General features: G+C 41.0%; 1 pseudogene; it reads left to right on the plus strand.

The window, feature by feature from the left end:
• Positions 1-340: 340 nt before the first annotated feature.
• LOC104118982 (ADP-ribosylation factor 2-B-like) lies at positions 341-4,291 on the plus strand (annotated as a pseudogene).
• The last annotated feature ends 18,722 nt before the right edge of the window (positions 4,292-23,013 follow it).

Below are 23,013 nucleotides of genomic sequence, written 5' to 3' on the forward strand. Positions count from 1 at the left end.
ATGGATTGGCGAATTATTTTACCGGTGGGGACCTCGAGCATAAGTCCCATTCCAAACCCGCATGCATTTGACGCGCTAGCGGTGTGTAGTACCCAAAGGTCCTGTGTTCGAAGGAAAGCTTGAGTGGCTTCTTTTTCAGCCTCATACATTTCTTTTGCGCTAAAATCTACGATGAAGTCGGCGAGCACTTGCGGTTTTATTGTTATACGAGGCTGATAAGTGATGTCGTGCTCACTTAATTCAATGGTCCACTTGGCGAGCCTACCCGACAACTCGAGTTTGTGTAATATGCTTCTTAAAGGAAAAGTGGTGACGACCGCGATTGGGTGGCACTGAAAGTATGACCTGAGCTATATCCAAGTGTGTAAAAATGCTATTTGCATAGGAAAAAAATGAGAATATTAATGGTGGGACTCGATGCATCTGGAAAAACAACTATCTTGTACAAGTTAAAACTTGGGAAAATTGTCATTGTCGTTCCTAGTAGTTGCTATCTCACCTCTGTCTACCTTTAATTACTATAAAGCCTATTTAATCAATTCCAAAGGAAGAACTTGATATTTTCTCAATCTCGAATAATTTAATTAAGTCTTATATATTAATACCAGGATTTAACACGGAGACGGTGAAATACAAGAATTTGAGGTTCACAATATGGGATGTGGGTGGACAAGATAAGGTATTCAATAATCAAAAAATCCTAATCAAAGCCGACTACTTTGTCAATCGAAATCCCTATTTTGTAATTTTGTTGTACTAATTTTACAGATCCGGCACCACTTTCTGAACACTCAGGATTTAATCTTTGTGGTAGATAGCAATGATAGAGATGGAATTACATAGGGCTGTCAAAATTGGCATGAGGAGATCAAATGGGCTACACAGTTTGCATCGGGTAGGCAACCATTAACATCCATATATAGAATGCTATTAACGTGTATTGTCTATCACATATGGCAAGAGAGAAATTGGAGAACCTTTCGCAATCAGAAGAGGAGAAGTGAGGACATGGTCGATTAATAATCCAAGAGGTCCATTATCGAGGGAGTTTGAGACCCAACTTAGCAATGAAACTATAGAATCTAACTTCTACCCTTAGCTAGTTTTATCCTTAGATTTGGTGCTGATTAGTTTACCAAGACTTCTAAAGTTGGGGCTACATGTTCAACTCTAGAATGAGAGTGAAGGGTTTTATTATGCTTGTACATATTTTTCTCGGTAATAAAAATTTAAAATTACCAACAAAAAAAAATTTGGCCCAAGCCCAAATGACCCGGCCAACCCGCTCAAAGTTGGGTTGGTTATTGACCCGCCTATTTATTGAACTTAGCCCATCTTGATACAACCCATCTCAACCCATTTAAAGTTGGAAAAAGTTTTAGCCTAAATTGATCCATGAGTAACTTTATCAAAATATCTTAGAAATATTATTTTTTTTTATTTGATATGTTATATATAACCATAACGAAAGAAAAAAAATTATAAGAAAATAACACATATTAATTAAAGCTTAATAAGGATTGTGCGGGTTGGGTTATGACCCGAATTTTAGCCCATCTTGACCCACCCATTTTAGCCCAAGTAATTGTTGGACGGGTCAAATGACCCGCCAAATTATTAACTCAACCCATTTAGACCCGCCCAAAATCGAACTAATCCGCCCATTAGACACCCCTAGAATTACCAGTATCAAATTCAAGTTGGCTGAAATTAATGATGGTTTATGCAGAAAGAATTAGGAGACGCCGCTATTCTTGTTTTCGCCAATAAAAAAGACCTTCCAAATGCTATGAGTGTTTCAGAAATCACTGATAAACTCGGCCTGCTTTCGCTGTGTCAGCGTTGCTGGTACTATCTCCTGTCCATATTATCTATTTTTGTATGCCCCTTAAAAATAATATTTCATAGCCTTATTTATATTTCTCTTAAATGTCTCGCTTAATTAAAATTAGACCAACAAGGGTGAAACTAATTTTTTTTTTTAAAAGGTAATAAATGCTTCTCATCTTTTAGGTACATCCAGAGTGCTTGTGCAACATCTGGGCCGGGGCTTTATGAAGGTCTTGATTGGTTATCAAATAATATTACTGGCAAGGTAAGAATATTTTGGCCTTTTAGTTTAGTTACCTCTTCTCTTTCATCTTTTTCAGCCAACAAAAAAAAGGTTTAGAGCCTGTTTGGATTAGCTGATTTGAAATAGCTGATAAGCATTAGGTGCTGAAAAGCATTTTTAATTGCTGAAACTGATTTAATAAATAAGTAGTTACGTGTTTGGATACAAGTGCTGAAATTGATAATAAGTTGCTGCAGTATTTGATAAAAAAATGCTGATAAGTTCTTTTTCTGTTAAAATGACTTAAATAACCTTATAATTGTTTACACTTATAAAGGCATAATTTCTTCAAAATTTTAGATTTTAGATCGATTCAAATACAAAATATTCTATTTGTCATTTTATTTTAAATACAATTGTGCTTAGATAAGATAATTTTTATGAAAAATATAATTTATTTTATGATAAGCATATAATCATAAGTTATAATACTTAATAAATTGACAAAAGTTTCTCAGTAAAAAATGAACCTAAATAGGACAAAATATTTGAAGAGAAACAAACATTGTTTTCATCACCACAACACTTAGAAAGCAATACACCAAAAAATTGATATGTCTCATTTATTACATTCAGTTCAAAGATTAATACACAATTACATTGATACAAATATGCAAAGGAATAAAGGATTCGTTTATCTTAAATAGTCAATGAGAATTGCAAACTTGAAGAGCCCGGGGATAGGTTGAAAAAATACTTGAGTTAATGATTATCGATGTAGGAGTTTTGTTCTAAAAAAGAATATTTTAAGGATAAAATAGCAAAAATCTTGGTCAAACTTAAAGTACTTATAAGCTAAAATTCATAAGCTGGGGGTGACCAACTTATGGCTTTTGGCTTATTTTTGACTATAAGCACTTGGCTTATAAACACTTTTAACTTTATCAAACGCGTAGATAAGCTAAAAAGCGCTTATAAACTAGTTTGACCAGCTTATAAGCTTAGCCAAACACCCTCTTATTAATTGTAATTTTACTTGGGTTAATAAATCATCATTGCAGGCATAAATTCAGAGCTACATTTAGCGTAAGAAGTTCCTGGTCTTTAAATCAAAACGCGTGGGTTGAAATTATTATGCTGTGGCGGTTGCGAGACTTTATATGATTTTATATCTATATGATTAATAGCGAGGTCATTCCCATACTTTTGCACAAACTGTTATTTCTTTCTTTTTGTTAAATAATTGGCGCAAAGTTTGAGCTTTTCTTCATACTTTATGTGTGGTTGAAACTTTTTTTCATATTTTTGTAAAGTTTGGATCAATTTATCATAGGAGATTATTACAAAAGAGTATAAGATATATACTCTCTATGCACTGATTTAAAACATTGAATTCACAAATGTATGTGTTTTACCATATAAATGTGACAAATCTACTAGCATACCTGCACTGCATCATGCATGAAAATTCATGAGGTATCATCAAATAATATTGATGGGTTGGGTCTTTTAATTTGTAATTCAAGAACTCCTATTGAATCCTTAAACAGCCTTAACCAAATAAGTCACGTACAGCCCACCTATTTTTACTTCTATTGTCTGCTGAGTATTTTTTTTTTTAAACCTAGTGTTGGGCTAAAACGTCCGGTAATACTCGCACACCAAACACAACAACAACAACAACCCAGTATAATCCCACTAGTGGGGTCTGAAGAGGGTAGTGTGTACGCAGACCTTACCCCTACCCTGTGATAGAGAGGCTGTTTCCGATAGACCTTCGGTTCTCTCCCTTCAAGAACTCCCCACCTTACTCTTGGGATGACTCGAACTCACAACCTCTTGGTTGGAAGTGGAGGATGCTCATCACTAGAACAACCCACTCTCACCAAACACCTAGGCCATGATTAGTTCATTCCCCTGTGAGCTGTCTTGTTGACCTAGCTGTAAGCTGGATTTGGAACAAAAACAAGCTGGATTAGTATTCCGGTTCACAATTCCTGTTTAAAGATCTTTAATGACAGGTTACACAGTACTACACAGGATGTGGATGTACAAAGCCAAATGGAAAGAAGGGTTGAGACTCTGGATTACCAGTCGTCGGTGGGACAAATGCAAGAACAAGGGATCATAGTTTTTCTCATTTTATATTCATATGATTCGAACTCTTAACCAATTGGTGATGTGTCCACAGTTCAATTCCAAAAAAATCTTGAGAATTCGTCTACTAATATTTGTTTATTACTGTCTCTGTTGCAGTAAATATTTGGTTCAGTTAAATATTCATCTTAGAGATTGTTAGTCAATATAACTGGTGTTTCCAAGTTGAATTAATTTAAGGTTACAGCTAAATGACTCAAGAAAGGATAAGCATATATTCGTATTTTCTTTTGTACACAGGAAAAGAGTATCTAGTTACTAAGTGTATTATTTCTCTAGATCTAGCTAGAGGTCTTCTTTCTTGTGTGGTTGTTTGAGACATGTAACTCTATTGGTCAGATCCCATATTATATATAACTTATACTAATAGTTTGTATTTACCTCAAAATCGGATAACAATTAAATTTGTAAGTGATTTTAAGGATACGCGGATTAATTTGATACAAAACGATAAATTGGATTAAAACGAACAAATTGAAATACACTAAATTCAAACCACGCGGGGAGGATGTCTTCAGCCTTAGTGAACTATTTGCCCTCGATCCGGACTCACAATGATCAATATTGATGACTAAAAGAAAAGCTTAGAATAACAATGAAAATAATAGTATATTGCTTTGGAATGCGTGTTATAATGTGCTTAATGAATTATCAGACCCCCTTTTATATAGTAAGGGAATCCTATTCTAAGTATAACTCTATAAAAGGTAAAAAATCTTCTGTTTAATTGATTGTCGGTTCTACATCAATACGTGCCGAGCTCCACGCCGTGATATCCGACTGGTCACGGATATTACGGCCTCCTGTTAGTCGTGCTTGATTGTCCGACGACGCTCTCCGAAGTCCTTCAGGTTTTAGGTCGATCTCGAATCATGACCTCGATATTATTGAGGGTCGATGGTCGGCCCCCGTACTCTGACTCGAGGATATCCTTGCTTCTATTCTGATCTTTCGCAATCATATCTCGAGCTCGTTTTACCTTGTTGGAGGCTGGAGTGTATCATGAGCTCGGTTTTACCCGCACAGAAAGTCCCCTCGTTTCTCGAAAAGTAAGCTGATGAGAAACGACATGAGCGTCCCGATTCCTTCTTCGATACACCGTGACATAAACAACAAAAAACTCGAAACGTCTCGTCAGTCATGTCATAATGGCATTAAATGCATATCAGCCGCCGGTCGGCTGTCCCTAGAGGCAAAGCATCACGGCACCACTATAAATAACCCCTCTTTCGTTCATTTTTTACTTTATATTAAACCGTCTACCCTCGTACCCTCAGGATTTCACTACTCTCTTTCACATTCTAGCATTTTTACCTCCGGTATTCGAGATCCTTCGAAAACGTTACTCAACATCCACTCAAGTCAACACATCTGAGCCTCCAATTTTCAACCCTTTTCCATCTTCTTCAAGCTTTCTCTTAGAACAATGGCAAAAACCTCAAAATATGTCCCCCAAAAGGTTACTTCTACCTCCCAAACGACTGTCGGAACCAATGAGACCACTTCCGATGTGGTCGACCACGGGAGATCCACTGCTAACATGGCCATCGACGAACCGGCTCCCGAACCTCCCTTGAAGATGTTCATTCCCGGGGGTTGTTCGATTGCCAATGACTTCAAGGTCGAGAAACCCTTCCCGGTGCAGGGTCGGTGCGAGGAGGCATCGAGGTATATTTCCTCGATCACCGAAGACGATCTCCCCTTAGTCCGAAAAGACTATAACTGGGCTAAAAAGGACATAGTGGTCCCCGACCCTGAGGAGGCCATTACTACTTACGTTGAGGGATAACTAAGTGTCTATACTTAGCCTTTTACGTTGGGCCAGGTGGATTCGGTCATCTTGGACTTCTGCAAGAGGTATGAGTAATGTCTCGGCCAAATTCACCCCTCACTATGGAGGATTGTGATCCTCCTCCAATTTTTTGTGGATAAAATCGATTCGTTCGCCTTCACCATCGACCATCTACTCCGTTTATACAGTCTCGAATCTTTTGGGGGGACTGATAAAGCTTGTTCGCCAGGCCAGCAAAGCCCCATTTTCAAGCATCGACGAGGACCGGGATCGAGGCTCGCAGGGTCATTTTGTCCAGAGAGGACCTCGGATTTGATTCCGGTCGAGTTCAGGCCATTCCCCGAGATGTGGAATGCATCATGTAAGTAAAAACTTTCCTTCGAATGTTGATTCTATGTTCATCCCTCTTTTTCTCATTGGTATCTGTGGTGGTGCAGCTGTTTCCCGAGTCCCAAATGTTGTTCCTCGATTCAAGGAGTGGGTTGAAGGTATCGTCTCACAAATGTCCTACTCCGAGCGCTCATGGCGCAAACTCTCGAAAGGTCGTTGGGAGGCCCGTTCCTATGGTAAGAATTTCCCGAGTAGGTTGTGTTAGGATTCTTCTCTCAGCCCTATGTTCTTATTATTATTTTTTTACTTCCTTTTTGTAGGTTTGCCTAAAACCGTCGAGCTTAGGCCCTCGGTCGGGGACGAGGACTTACCTGCCGGTTCATCTGCTTCAGGAAAGACCGGGGCCATAACAGTGGAGAAGAAAAGAAAAAGGGCCCTGAGTTCACCAAGCTCGGAGAAAAAGAAAATGAGAAGAAGGTTGGTTCGTAAGCCAAAGGAAACCTCCAGCTCCCGAGTTCTTGACTCGGAATCACTTCTCCCGCTTAGAGACGAGCCTGAGAAGGACGGCATCTTCATGGCCTATGTTCCATCTATCCTCGAGGAGCGGGTGGAAGCCGGGGGGAAACAGCTGAAGCTGATCCCCCTCAAGTTTGCGAGGCTGATGCCGAGGTAAGGGCCGAGGATTCGCGAGATGCCGGTCCTGCCCCGCCCGACGTTATAGATATTTCGAGATATCCTTCGTTCACAGAATTAATGTTCGATGAAGCCCGAACGACGAAGGAGCGATCCCATAAGGAGGCCCATGGAGTGGATGATCCCCTCCAAGGCTTTTTTGACGATATAGGCTCATCCGTACCGGAGGATTTTACCGGGTTGGGTGACTTAGAGGTACCAAGGAAAAGTCCACCTTTGGAGGTTGGCAGGTCGAGCTCGAGCTCAAGCCCGAAATTAACCAACTGGTTCCCTGCTCTAAGCACGGTTCCTGGTCGAAGTGGGCCGTCTGTAACACCCCGAAAAATTTTGACGTACTTAAGCGCTATTAAGAAAGTTGATGTGTGCTAATTATATTATTTTGTGTGCAGACGAGGACTATTAATATGATGGATATCAATTTGATATGATAATGAGTGTACGAGTCATATTATAAGTAATGTGGGGTCTAAGAAAAGCCCTAAGTCCAAGTCAAGTTGGAAATTACATGATAGGCTAAAAGTTCCAAATGAGTACGCACAAGACCAACCTTTGGACGAGCATATCTACATATATATATATATATATATATATATATATATATATATATATATATATATATATATATATATATATATATATATATATAAGGAGTTATGTGATGGATGACCTATAAAATTAAAGCTCTTCGAGTCTAGTTTCTAACGCTTCACATTGTTCGTCATTTGGACACTTCTACAAAAAGTTATGACCAAATTAACAAAGGCTAGCAGAAGGTGATTCTGCGGCCAATTCTGCGATCACAGAATCATTCTACGGGCCGCAGAAGTGGTATGCGGACCACAAAACTGGTCGCAGAATGGATCGGTGCAGCCCAGTTTTGGGCACCTATTTCACTGTCAATTGTGCGACCCGCATACCCATTCTGCGGTCCATTATGCGACCGCAGGCCTGATTTTGGAGGATTAATTTTTTTATTTTCATAACCCGACCTCATTTTGATAAATAGGCTTTGGGGCTTATTTTGGGGTAATTATCTGAGGTTTTTTAGAGAGAAGTGAGAGTGTTCTAGAGAGAGGAAGTAGATGAAGTGTTTTGTTCATCAAGATCTTGCCCAAGCTTTGAAAGCCAACAAGGAAATCTCACAAGATCTTAACTCAAGAGGTAAGATTCAAACCCCTAGTCTTCAATTTCGAATTTGGGTAGAAGATGGTTGATTAATAGTACAATTCTTGGGTATGAGAGTATTTTTTATACAAGCATGTACCAATAAGTTTTGTGGGAAGATTGTTGAGCTCAAATGGGTAAAGATTGGATTGAGGAGTGAAGGAAATCTTGTAGAAGAACCTTGTAGTTAAATTTGCACACCTAGTGTTTGATAAAATGTACAAATGAGTTGAAACCATGAATATCTTCCTAATTTGTGTTCAATTTGTTATGTCTCAAAAGAGATTGGGATTGCTAGAATTTTCGGAACGATATAATAATTTAAGGAAAGCTCAAAGCAAGGTATGTTGGCTAAACTACTCTCTTAGATTGGGATTACACCTCCACCCGCATACATTGGGGTGAGGCGGCAAGGCCTCTTTGTGTAGAGCTTTTGGTATTGTGGAATACACCTCCACCTGCATATATTGGGATGAGGCGGCGGACCACTTTGTGTAGGGATTGTGGTATTGTGATACATCTCTACCCGCATATATTGGGGTGAGGCGGCATAACCGCTTTGTGTAGGGATTGTAGTATTATGATGCACCTCCACCTACATATATTGGGGTGAGGCGGCAGGACCGCTTTGTGTAGGGATTGTGGTATTGTGATACACCTCCACCCGCATATATTAGGGTGAGGCGGCAGGGCCTCTTTATGTAGGGATTGTGGTATGGTGATACACCTCCACCCGTATATATTAGGGTAAGGCAGCAGGGCCGCTTTGTGTAGGGATTGTGGTATGGTGATACACCTTCACCCGCATATATTGGGGTTAGGCGGCAGGGCCGCTTTATGTAGAGATTGTAGTATCGTGACACACCTCCACCCGCATATGTTAGGGTGAGGCGGCAGGGTCACTTTGTGTGAAGGTGGTTATAGAGGATCCCCGACTTAATATCTATAAATTTGCTTGACGTTAACGGATATCTAAGCCTTTTTACTGTTACCATGATTCATCATATTCATGTTGTATTTCCAAGCCCTTGAATATGTGTAATTCTATTATGTAAGTGAACACTGTGAACGGTCTATGAAACGCACATGTGCATTGTATGGGTGATACTGTGAACGGTCTGTAAGACGCATAGGTGTAAAATATGATATGTGAACACTAAGGACTGTCTATGAAATGTATATGTTAAAAGTAAGAGAGGAAGGTGCCATTTTTTATTGGCCTTGTTTGTACGTGTTGTTACAGTTACATTATATTATGTATTCCATGTATAGTTCATATGGCGCGGTTGATCCTAAAAGAAGGTTAGAATGATGCAAGTATAATAAGACTTGAAATGTGATTCTATGGGATGTTTCGTAGTTTCTTGATATACTTTATTTGCCTCTTATTTGAGTTACCATATTTTCATATGTTGTTTTGACTGCCTTACATACGAGTACTATTCCACATGTACTCATGTCTCTTTTGCTGGGGGCGCTACATCTTTTAATGGATGCAGGTATACTTCTATAAGATGATATGGACCTTTGATAGGGATCTTCTTCACTACTCAGCTTATGGTGAGCCCGCTACAGTCCTAGTGGGTATTTGGATCTAGTTCATTTTATGTATATAGGTATCTATTGTCATAGAAGCTCCATGTACACTATGGGTCATATAATTAAAGATTTGAGTTTTGTCGTGTATTTATGTTCACAGTATTTACAGTTATTTATAGAGCTGTGAAACTACCACGAGAAAGAAAATATGGGCCATTGAGCCAAATGTATTCAATTTAAAAGTCATGATCTAATGATGTTTTGGTATATCATTAATGAGTAATGATGAGAGGTTAATCTAAATTAGGCTTGCTCGACTGGGTTTACTCGGTTGAGCACCAGTCGCGCTCCCCGAGATCGGGGCATGACACCATTGTTATCACCGTTCTGGAGGACGCCCGAATCCTTTCCGCCCCTGTAGGGATAGCCAGTTACCTCTGGTGTTTGGTGACCGAAGAAGACCAGGCGAAAATGAACGAGGTAGTAGTGCCATGCCTATTCAACGAAGCACAACATGCGCTAAAACGGGTAATTCTTGATGATTCTAATATATCTTCTGATATTTGAACTAATTTTTGATAATTCTAATATCCCTTCTTCGTATATACAGGCCTCGTTGCTTCACCACGAAACCTTCCTCTGGTACCGGGATGAGCTGAGCTAACTCGTGGCCGAAGTCAAGAGCTTGCTGAGAAGATAGGTATGTATAAGCTTCTTAGCGAGCAACGTGAAGGAGAAGTCAATAGCCTCCGAGCCAAGCTGGACACGGCTCAGAAGGAACATGCCGACCTGTTGGAACATGTAAAAATCTTTAAAATTAGTGATGATGAGCTAGACCGGTGTCTAACAGTCAGAATCCACAGGTCCAGCAGAAGATTGATCGGGTCGACCAGCTCCGGGCTGATATGGATGAAGTCAAGGCCATGGCTGAGGAGTGAAAAGGCAAGATGGACAGATTGGCTTCAGAAAAGGAGACTGTCCGGGAGCAGATGGCCTCGGCGGAGGCCCAACTTCGTTCGGCGAATGAGAAGGTTGAGATCCGATCCCGAGAAATCAAAAATTTCTTGTCTCATCTAGGCTCGGTCATTGCCACCCGGGATACCCTTGTCAAGGAGCTCGAAGCAGCCAAGTCAGAGGCGAAAATGACTTGGGCCGACGCTAAAGAGATGGTGGCCCAGTACAAAGCCGATACTGAGGCAACTCAGGAATGCCTAAAGGCCATAGTCGAATATGTGAAGTGGCAGTCCCGGAGGGAGGCTCTCGAGGAGGTTCATGCCCGGGGGTTTGATTTATTGGCCGATCTAGAAAATGTTAAGAGGCTCGAGGCCGAAGCCAAGAAGCTGGCGTACCTCGAGGATGAGGAAGATTCCGAGGGTTCTGGCGGATCCGAGGATGGGGAAGGCCTCGATGGCTCCGGTGACGAGGCGGGCTCCGGGAGGATCAGGCTTCTTAGGTGCCTTGTAGATTTCATTTTTGTACTTTTGTATTTCGTTGAGGCCGTTTGACCTTTGTAAATATTTATGTATATGTATATATAAGGCTGTTTTCCTTCGGCAAATTTCAGACTTGTTTCTTTTTGCTTTTTTCTTTATTATTGTGAAGATTTTGAATGCCTTAGCACGTAATTATTAGGTCTTGTCCGGAAGTTCGAACAATGTTCGTTCTTCATGTTATTTTGCTTAAGACTCGTGGGGGCTTAGTATGACCAGAAGCTTTCCCTGAAGTGTTTACTTAGAATTTGTTATAATTTTTGCCGAGAGTATTTTTCGAACCGATTTAGAAATTTTGAAGGCCTTATGTTTCGGTTACGGATCTCGGACGTCTCCGAGCCGTTCTAAGATGACCGTAGCCTTTTAAGTTCGGGTGTTGCCCAATAAGCTTATTATCCTGAGCCATCTGGGCTTTCCCGAGATAATAGTCTCCGAATAGGGATAGCCATAGCCTTTGAAGTTCGGGCACTGCCTAATAGGTTTTATGCCCTCGGGTTTTGTGCCCTCGGGCTTTAAAGCCCGAGCTTTCCGAGTTTTCCCAGGACGATAGTCCCCGAGAGGGGGTGATTTTTAAAATTCGGACAGAGGTGGACCTTGGGCCCGATGCCCTTTAGGTACGAAACATAGTAGTTTTTAAGAGACATAATATGTATCTGCAAGGTAGAAACTTTCTTTTATTTCTGTGCAACATACAAGACTGCCAATGTGTACAAGTTGTATGTTATGGATTAAGTGATCTATGCGGGCATGGATCATTTGACTGTTTGGCCCTTACAACAAATCCTATCCACCAAACTTAGACTTGTTTGAGCATGAAGTTTCCTTCCTTGCTAAAATCAATATCCGAGGGTGGTGACCCCTAGTGTTCGAGGCCGATTTTAGAGAGGGCTCGGATACAGTTGATGCGAACCTTGACGCCGGTTCATAGTCGGTCTCCAATTCTAAGTTAGCACGATCCACTGTTGCCTCGTTAAAAATCTTGTCGGAAAACCCATTTGGGACAAAACCAGTTCGAAGGGAAAAAGAGTGCAACACGTGCTTTCAGGCCTAATAGTCATATCGTTCCTTGGTCATTACCTACAAGTGTCAGCCCAGTCCGTAATATATTTAAATGAAGGTAATGAATGGGGTCGTACCTTAGCAGTAGTATCGTTTTAAGTGGGTTATGTTCTAGTTGTTCGGTAGCCGTTCACCGTTTCTAGTTTATACGATCCTTTGTTGGTGATATCGATAATTTGATATGGGCCTTCCCAATTCAGTCCCAGCTTCCCTTCGTTCGGGTTCTGGGTGCTCATCGTCACCCTTCTTAACACCAAGTCCCCGACACTGAAGTATCGAAGGTTGGTTCTTCGATTGTAATATTTTTTGATCTGTTGCTTTGGGCGGCCATTCGGACGAGGGAGGCCTCGCGCCTTTCGTCTAACAGTTCTAGGTTCGTATCATTGCCTCATCATTTGACTCTTTGATCGCATATCGGACCCGGAGACTCGGTTCTCATACTTCGACCAGTATAAGGGCTTCGGCACAGTAGACCAACGAGAACAGAATGGCCCCAGTACTGGATTTTGAGGTCATACGATATGCCCATAGAACTTCGGGTAAGATTTCCTTCTATTTTCCTTTGGCATCGATCAACCTCTTTTTGAGGTTTTGGAGTATGGTTTTGTTCGTGGACTCTGCTTGCCTAGGGGTGGCTAGTGGGCCGGTTAGGACCGGGACCGGCCCAGGACCGCAAGCCCACATGGGCGGTGGGCCTAAAAGGTCCTAACCGGATAGGACCGGGACCGTGGAGTGGTGGGCCGGGTAGTGGGCCGGTCTCATAGGGGAGGCCCGCGAGACCGGGACCGGCTCAGAAGTGGGCCGGTTCAAGCGGTCCTAAACGGTCCTAAACAGGCCCAACGGATAATTTTAAAAAAAAAAAATTGACCGTTTGGCCATTTAAAAACTAGCCGTTTGGTCTGCCAAAATAGCCGTTGGATATTTGCAAAATAGCCATTAACCCCCCAAATTTTGTTTTAATCCCAAACTTTTTATAATTACACTTTTTCCCTATTTTTAACTATAAATACCCCCTTATTCTTTCATTTTTCTCACAAAATCATCAATCTCTCTCAATCTCTCTCTAATATTCTTCTATAATTGCTTACTTAATTATTACAATTTGTGTAAAATTATGAAGTTGGTAAATTGAAGTCTTCAAGTCTTCAATGATAATTATTTTTTAACAAGTTGTTCGTCAATTCGGTAAACTCGTTCCAACTCTTAAGTTTTAATATTATGGTTTTGTTTGTTTTATTTACTTTGCTTGATTAATTAAGATGGCTTATTCCCTAAAAAAAAAATATTTAGTAAAAATAAGGAAAAATCCAAGAGTGGTGAATCTAGTGGCCAATCTGTTCCTCCTCCACTTCCCCCGGCTCCCCGGCCGAAACCTGTTACCCGTCCTACACCTGTTACTCTTGATAGCGATAATAGTTTATTATAATTTACCGAGAGTCAATTTTGCCATAATATTGCACCCGGTGAACAATTAAACCATGAATATATGAATGATCTTTATGGTAATCCAACTATTGATGAAAATGATGATAAAGAAATAGATTTTGATGAAATACAATCGGATGACGATACACCCACTAGTCCTGCTCCTGAAGTTAACCCAACTAATAATAATCCAAATGATCCCCCGTCTGACCCTCATGTTACTGCCCCTACTTTTTCTAGACAACCTTCTAAACGGGCAGAAACATCTCTTGTTTGGTCATTTTTTACTCAACTAAGAGAAAAAAATAGGGCTAAGTATAAAACTTATGGCAAAGAGTTAGTTTTTAAATATGTTGGAAGTCGGGAGGGGGACGGGAAGTTTGACTAGACACATATTGCTACACCCTCAAGATAAATCTAGATATTTTCATATGAAAGCTTTGGCCGAGGGGACAAGTGCACCTAGTCAGGCTAACTTTAGTACCGGGTCAAATCAATTTCAACCGGGAATTAACACTGTTACCGGTGGTATTTTATATTATGATCCAAATAAAGATCGGGAAGAATTGGCAAAAATGGTTACTGTTATGTACTTACCCTATAGTTTTCCTTCTAACCCTCACTTTGTGCATTATATTAGAAAAGTTTATAATCCTACTTATAAAGGTTTTCCTCGCACAACCGTAAAGAGTGATATTTATAAATATAAACATGAATATGAACAATATTTGCGCTATTTATTTACTCATATAAATTGTCGTGTTGCTATTACAACTGATATTGGTAGAAGTGGTAATGATTGTGATTACCTTACTGTTACCAGTCATTGGGTTGATGAGGATTGGATAATGCAAAAGCGCATTATTGCTTATAGAATAATTAATTCACGCCACACAGGGTAGTTTATTTCTAGCACGATTACGGATATTTGTAGATATTTTTGCATTAGTGATAAAATAATGTCAGTTTCAATGGATAATGCTACTAGTAACACAAATGTTGTAGCCTTGCTTACCACTACACTAAGTCCTACATTTAGTAACATTTTTCATGTTAGATGTATTTGTCATATTTACCATTTAATTATGGGTGATGGTATGCGAATTTTAAATGTTGAAATTGAAAAGGTTAAAATGGCTCTTAATTGGCTTTTTTATTCAAACCGTAGAAGTAGACTTAGAGAATATTTTAAAAGATGCGATGAATTTGGCCTAAGAGAAAGAAAGGTTCCTAAACCTTGTCCAGCTAGATGGAATTACATGTATGAAAGTTTAGTTGTTGCATATGAATATAGAAACCCCATAAACTCAACGTTTAATGCTCATGTAAGTGATGATGATGAGCACCTTACAAATGCGGATTGGGCTAATGTTAAAATACTTGTAGATTTTTTAGAAAAATTTTATATTGCTACAAATGAATTTTCTGGGCAATATTATCCTACTATTTCTAACTATTTAGTTTATATTGCAGAACTTGCTAATTTGTTTGATCATTTTTCAGAGGGTGGAGAAATTTATCAACTTGCTATTGATTCCATGAGAAAAAAATTTAAAAAATATTTTTCCCTATTCCCCCTATTTATGGTGTTACTGCATTGTTAAATCCTACTATGAAATTAGGAGGTCCTCAATTTTGGTATGAAACTGCTTATAATGGTTTAGCACTTGAAAATGAGGAGTTGTCTACACTTGCGGACGCAATAGCCTCAATTTAAATAAATGTTCAAACTATTTATAATGCTTATCAAGTTGCATTAGATCATGCTAGACCAAATGTTCCAACTCCTTCTTCTTCTAGTTCTCAATCATCTAAAAGAACTGCGGGAGTAAGAGCACTTAGTGCTTGGACAGGGTTCAGGGGTTCTCAAGGTTCTAGTACTAGTGATTTTTCACAACTAAATGAGCTTGAAGTTTATTTGTCACAGGGAATTGAGGAAGTGAATCCCGACGGCTCCTTTAATATTTTGGAATGGTGGAAGGACAAAGAAGAACACTTTTCGATTCTTTCAAGGATGGCCCGAGACATTTTAATTATTCAAGCTTCAACAGTGGCATCAGAGAGCGCTTTCAGTCAAGCAAGACTTCAACTCGGTGATTATAGAGCGTCTATGAGGGAGAGCTTGGAAAAATCAGTACTTTTCAGAGATTGGATCCGTTCGGAAAGAATAAATTTTGGACTTGCTGAATCACAACCAGAGATAGACGAAGCTTATGAAGAAATGCTAGCTGAACTTGCGGAGGATGATGCTTCACCTGGAAGCAGTGATGACCAAGCTTCATTTCCGCCACCACCAACGAAAATTCCTCCGGACCTTGAAGGATTTATGAAATTTGCAAGAGATACCATGTAAATTAATATGTAACTTGTATTTTGGCACATCTTGATTAGTTTCTTTTTCTTCTCAATGGTGGTATTAGCACCTTCTTGTGCTCATTCCGTAGGGGGGAGGAAGACTAAGAAAGATATTGCCATGATTTTTTAATGCTATAATAAATATATAACGCATTGCTTTAAATATCTCTTCACAATATTTTTGTCTTTTTATATACCGTAAGCTATACATATAGTATATATATATATATATATATATATATATATATATATAGTATATACTATATAATATATATATATATATACATCTTACTATATACATAGTATATAAGCCATATTCGATAGTATACATCTTACGATATACTATATATACATCTTAATATAGTAAGATGTATATTTAGTATATATATATATATATAAATCGAATATAGCTTATATATCTTAAGATGTATATATAGTATAGTATAGTATATATATTATAACGCATTGCTTTGAATATCTCTTTACAATATTTTTGTCTTTAAATTTGAATTAAAAACTTTAGGTGACAATTCTATAATATAATTAACTAGGAATTGCCTTAGATATTTTTATTACTATTTTTTTTCTCTAACTTGTATAAAAATAATTTAAAAAATAGAAAGTTTTCGTTGGGCCTGCTTAGGACCGTTTGGGCCCGATTAGGCCCGGGACCGGCCCACTTAACACGGGACCGCTAGTTCGTGGTCCGGACCGGTTCCAACGAGAAGCCCGGAACCGCTTAGGACCGGCCCGCCTAGGACCGGACCACTTAGGACCGAGCCCGCGAAGCCCACTTAGGACCGAGCCCGACCCACATGCCACCCCTATGCTTGCCTATTTCCACTAGGGTGATAGGGCGTTGATAGGATCCTTTTGATATTGTGGTCCTCGAAAAACTTTTTCACTTTGCTGCCGATAAATTGCTTCCCACTATCTCACACGATCTCGGCCGACATTCCGAATCGCCATATTATGTGGTCCCATATGAAATCAATAACCTCCTTCTCCTTGACTTTCTCAAATGCATGGGCTTCCACCCACTTAGAAAAATAATTATTCATAAATAAGAAACATTGAGCCTTACCGAGCGCCCAAGGTAGGAGACCAATGATGTTCATCCCCCATTTTATGAATGGCCAGGGCGACAAGACCGAATGCAGCGGCTCCCCGTGCTGGTGGATCATCGGAGCATGCCTCTGACACACGTCGCATTTTTGTATGAACTCCTTTGCGTCTTTTTCCATATCGATCCAGTAGTAACCGGCTCTGATTATCTTCCGAACCAATGACTCGGCGCCCGAATGGTTCCCGCAAGTGCCCTCGTGGACTTCCCTCAAAACGTACTCGGTGTCTCTCGGCCCCAAACATATGGCAAGTGGGCCATCGAATACTCTTATGAATAGGGTACCGTCTTCGAACAAGCTGAACCAGGCCGCTTTCGTACGCAAAGGTCTCGATTCTTTAGGATCTGAGGGAAGTTTTTCGGTCTTCAGGTAATCTATATACTTATTTCTCCAGTCCCAGGTTAAGCTTGTCGAGTTTATCTCGGCGTGGCCTTCCTCCACTACCGATTCCATGAGTTGTACGACCATTCCCGAGTTGAATTCATAGTCATCGGCTGACGATCCCAAGTTAGCAAAAGCATCGGCCTCGCTGTTTTGATCCCGAGGTACATGTTGTAAAGTCCATTCCCTGAACCGTTGTAGCGTTACCTGTAGCTTATGCAGGTATTTTCGCATTCGTTCCTCTTTGACTTCGAACGTTCCGTTGACTTGATTCACCATGATGAGAGAATCGTATTTAGCTTCGACCACCTGGGCCCCTAGGCTTTTAGCCAGTTCAAGACCTGCAATCATGGCCTCATATTCGGCCTCGTAGTTAATCAATTTTACAGTTCTAAGAGATTATCTAAATACATTCCCCGTCGGTGGTTTCAACCCGATGCCAAGTCCAGATCCCTTTCCGTTCGAGGCACCATCCGTAAAGAGGGTCCAGATTCGAAAGAGGTCCCCGAGTTCAATAACAACTCCTTTTCGACCTCAGGAACTAGGGTCGGCATGAAGTCGGCCACGAAGTCCGCTAAAATTTGTGATTTAATGGCAGTTCGGGGTCGATATTCAATCTTGTACCCACTAATCTCCACAGATTATTTGGCCAATCGTCCCGAGATCTCGGGCTTATGCATTATGTTTCTCAGGGGGTAAGTGGTCACAACACATATGGGATGGTATTGAAAATACGGCTTTAGCTTCCTAGAGGCACTTAGCAAAGCGAGCGCCAATTTTTCTAGGTGAGGATACCTAGTTTCGGCCTCGCCTAGAGTTCTGCTAACATAATAGATAGGAAATTGCGTACCTTTCTCTTCTCGGATTCGGACTCCACTTACCGCTACCTTGGATACCGTTATGTACAGGTACAACTGTTCATCTGCCTTCGAAGTATGAAGCAAAGGCGGGCTCGAGAGGTACCACTTAAGTTCCTCCAAGGCATGTTTGCACTCAGGAGTCCACGAGAAATTATTCTTCTTCTGTAACAATGAAAAGAACCGATGACTCTTATCGGAGGCTCTCAAGATGAATTGACCCAAAGAGGCTATGTGCCCGATTAACCTTTATACATCCTTAACACTATCCACAAAGGTGATGTCCTCGATGGCCTTGATCTTATTGGGATTAATCTTGATTCCCCGGTTGGACACCATGAACCAAAGGAATTTTCAGGACCCGACTCCGTATGCGCATTTCTCCGGGTTCAACTTCATGTTGTACTTCTTCAATATGTTGAAAGTTTCGTGCAAATATTTCAAATGGTCCTCTGCTCGGAGGGACTTAACTAACATATCGTCAATGTAAACCTTCATCGATTTTCCTATTTATTCTTCGAACATCCGATTTACTAAGCGTTGGCCGAATGGCATTACATTATAGCAGTAGGTACCGTATTTAGTGATGAAGGACATTTTTTCTTGGTTGTCCAGGTCCATCCGAATTTGGTTGTACCTGGAGTAGGCGTCGAGAAAACTGAGGATCTCGTGGCCGGCCGTTGCATCGATCATGTGATCGATGTTTGGCAGAGGGAAAGAGTCCTTGGGGCATGCCTTGTTCAAGTCTTTATAGTCTACACACATTCTTAATTTATCTCCCTTTTTAGGGACTACTACTACGTTTGCTAACCAATCCGGGTACTTAACCTCCCGGATGGACCCTATTTTAAGGAGTTTAGATACCTCGTCCTTGATGAATGCATGCTTGACTTCGGACTGAGGTCTCCTTTTCTGCTTGACGAGATGGAACTTCGGATCCAGGCTTAGCTTGTGAGTGGTTATCTCCTGCGGAATCCCTGTCATATCAAGATGGGACCAAGCGAAACGATTTATGTTAGCTATAAGAAATTGAATGAGTTTTTTCCTGAGCTCGGGACTTAACCCCGTGCCCAGGTGTACCTTACGATCAAGAAGGTGTCCAATCAATATGACTTGCTCCAATTCTTAGACTGTTGATTTGGTGGCGTCGGAATGATCGGGACTATGAAAGACCTGGGAACTCTGTAGTCGCCGTCTTCATCCATTCCCTGCTTCTTTGGTTCCATCGAGACCGGTATCGATAATTACTATTTGGTTTCATCTTTGGATATCAGGTTCAGACCTTTCGATGTCGAAAGTGTGGTACCGGGATCACCTCGTCGACTGTGAACATCTCCTTTGCGGTCGGTTCCTCTCCGTAAACTATTTTAATTCCTCCAGGCATTGGGAAGGCCAGCACCTGGTGCAGTGCCGAGGGTATTGCCCTCATGTTGTGAATCCATGGTCTCCCGAACAAAGCATTGTACCTCATGTCTCCTTGAATCACGCAGAGCTTCGTTTCCTAAATGGTCCCTGCGGTATTCACCGGTAATGTTATCTCCCCTTTAGTGGTATCGCATGCCATGTTGAATCCATTCAGAACCCTGACTGCATGCACGATTTGGTCTTGCAAACCCAGTTGTTCCACGACCCTCGATCTAATAATATTGGCCGAGCTACCTGGATCAATCAACACACGCTTAACTCGAAATTTAATTTTGAGTACAGATATTACAAGTGTATCGTTGTGGGGATGCACGATGCCTTCAGCATCCTCGTGGTTGAAAGATAAGGTCCCTTCTGGTACATAATCTCGAGTCCGTTTTTCTCTCATGATAGATACTTTGGTGCGCTTTAACATCTTCCCCTGGGAACGTCGACCCCATTGATGACCATGTTAATGACGTGCTAAGGTTCCTCCTGCTCAGTCTATTTTTTAGAATTTCTATTCCTGAAATAATTTTTGGCTTGATCGCTCAGGAACTCCCGGAGATGTCCGTTGTTGAATAACCGGTCTACCTCATCCCTTAATCGTCGGCAATCCTTTGTTCTGTGGTCGTGTGTGCCATGATACTTGCATATTAAGTTGGGATCCCTTTTGGCTGGATCAGAGTGTAGAGGTCGAGGCCACTTGGTGCCTCTGTTGCGTCCTATGTCGGATATGATAGCAGTAGCATCGACGTTGAAGTTGAACTCCAATACCCTCGGCGCTTCCTTAGGCCCGATGGGCCTGTCAAAACCGTTTTTGCTCATGAGTCCTCGGTTATTTTGACTCTGATCGCTTCTCCTTTCATTTCTCACGGGGTTTCATCCAGATCCGTTACCCCTACGATCACTGTTGTACGGATGATATCAATCCCTATTTGACCTTGGTTCACAGTCAATATCTCCTTTGGGTCTATCAATAGCTCAGACAGGATAAACAGATTCGGAAGGGGCCCCAAGCTGATCATCTTCGACTCTAATTTTTTACTGATATCGGTTATGCACATTGGCCCAAGTTACGGCCGGATATTCTACCAGATTTTGCTTCAACTATTGCGAAGCCAACGAGCTTCGAGTATTGAGTCCTTGGGTGAAGGCCTGAACGACCCAATCGTCTGCCACCGGCGGCATGTCCATCTGTTCCATTTGAAATCTTGACACGAACTCCCTGAGCACCTCGTTATCTCTTTGCATTACCTTGAAAAGGTCCGATTTCTTGGTCTCGATCTTGATGGCTCCGGCGTGTGCTTTTACGAAAGCATCTGCAAGCATGGCAAATGAGTCAAATAGAATTTGGGGGGTAAGTTGTGATACCATATCATAGCTCCTTTTGACAAGGTCTCCCCGACATATTCGATCTCATCATCTTCTAGGTCGTTCCTCTTGATGGCACACATGTATGAGGTCACATGTTTATTTGGGTCAATCGTCTCGTTGTACTTAGAAATTTCAGGCATGCGAAACTTCTTAGGGATCGGCTTCGGGGCTGCGCTCGGAGGGAAGGGTTTCAAAACAAACTTTTTGGAGTCTAGGCCTTTCAATATCGGTGACACTCCGGGGATTTGGTCGACCCTGGAGTTGTAAGTCTCCACCTTCTTGTCGTTGGCTTCAATTTTATTTTCTCCCGTTTCCACCCGCTTTTTCAATTCCTTGATCATCTTTATTATCCCGGGGTTGGTCCCAGGTTCAGCTTCATTTGGCCTATCTGTGGCTGGTTCATTTTTGCGAGTGTTTTCCCGGGATGATTCGGGCTCAACTCTATTGGAAACGTGGCTTTGGTTCTGCAGTTGTGCTATCACTACCTGCTGAGCCTGCAATATTTCGAAGATCACCCGTAAGTTGATCCCATCTCCTTCACATTCACGAGCATTTTGGGCTACCGACCGGACTCCCCCGCGGATGTTGTTCTCAGGATCGGTGAGCAAATTCATGTTGATGGCCACATATGAGCTGGCGTCAATCGGGTCCGCGATTGGAATTCCGTTGGGATCAACAGGGGGCACCTCGTTACCGGGCACTATATTGTTGTTCTCGCCATGGTGGCCAGACTCAGCATCCGTGTTTAGAGGGGCAGATTGGGAGTTCGACATTTTAAACGCAGACCTGAAATCAAAGATACTTCAAAGAACAAGTGAGAAGTATAGTGTGTTATGGAAATTTATATCAAATTGCCACTATTATCCTTAGCCCCACGGTGGGCGCCAAACTGTTTATCCTCAAAATCGGATAACAATTAAATTTGTAAGTGGTTTTAAGGATACGCGGATTAATTTGATACAAAACGATAAATTGGATTAAAACGAACAAATTGAAATACAGTAAATTCAAACTATGCAGGGAGGATGTCTTCAGCCTTAGTGAACTATTTGCCCTCGATCCGGGCTCACAATGGTCAATATTAATGACTGAAAGAAAATCTTAGAATAACAGTGAAAATAATAGTATATTGCTTTGGAATGCGTGTTATAACGTGCTTAATGAATTATAAGACCCCCTTTATATAGTAGAGGAATCCTACTCTAAGTATAACTCTATAAAAGGTAAAAAAATCTTCTGTTTAATTGATTGTCGGTTCTACATCAATACGTATCGAGATCCACGCCGTAATATCCGGCCGGTCACAGATATTACGGCCTCCTGTTGGTCATGCTTGATTACCCGACGACGCTCTCCGAAGTCCTTCAGGTTTTAGGTCGATCTCGAATCATGACCCCGATATTATCGAGGGTCGATGGTCGGCTCCCATACTCTGACTCGAGGATATCCTTGCTTCGATTCCGATCTTTCGCAATCATATCTCGAGCTCGTTTTACCCTGTTGGAAGCCGGAGTGTATCATGAGCCCGGTTTTTACCCGTACCCAGTTTGTATTCCATGACTCCATGAGGAGAAAAAAGGATAAATGGAATATATATAACTTGATTTCCAAAATCGAATTTGCAAGTTTCGATAATCTTCCTCATTCCCTTCGGGCTTCGGCCTTGGCTTCCCGTCCTTTCCTTTTCACATATGTCCCTATTTCCTTTCCCATTGTCTAAATCAAACATACATCGACAGTTCATGCAAGAATCAATGCTAGATGATGCATCTATTTTGTCTTCTCTTCGAAAAAGGACTCAGTATGAAAGATT

This window comes from Nicotiana tomentosiformis, chromosome 2 (genome assembly GCF_000390325.3).
Source record: "Nicotiana tomentosiformis chromosome 2, ASM39032v3, whole genome shotgun sequence".
Taxonomy (NCBI): Eukaryota; Viridiplantae; Streptophyta; class Magnoliopsida; order Solanales; family Solanaceae; genus Nicotiana; species Nicotiana tomentosiformis.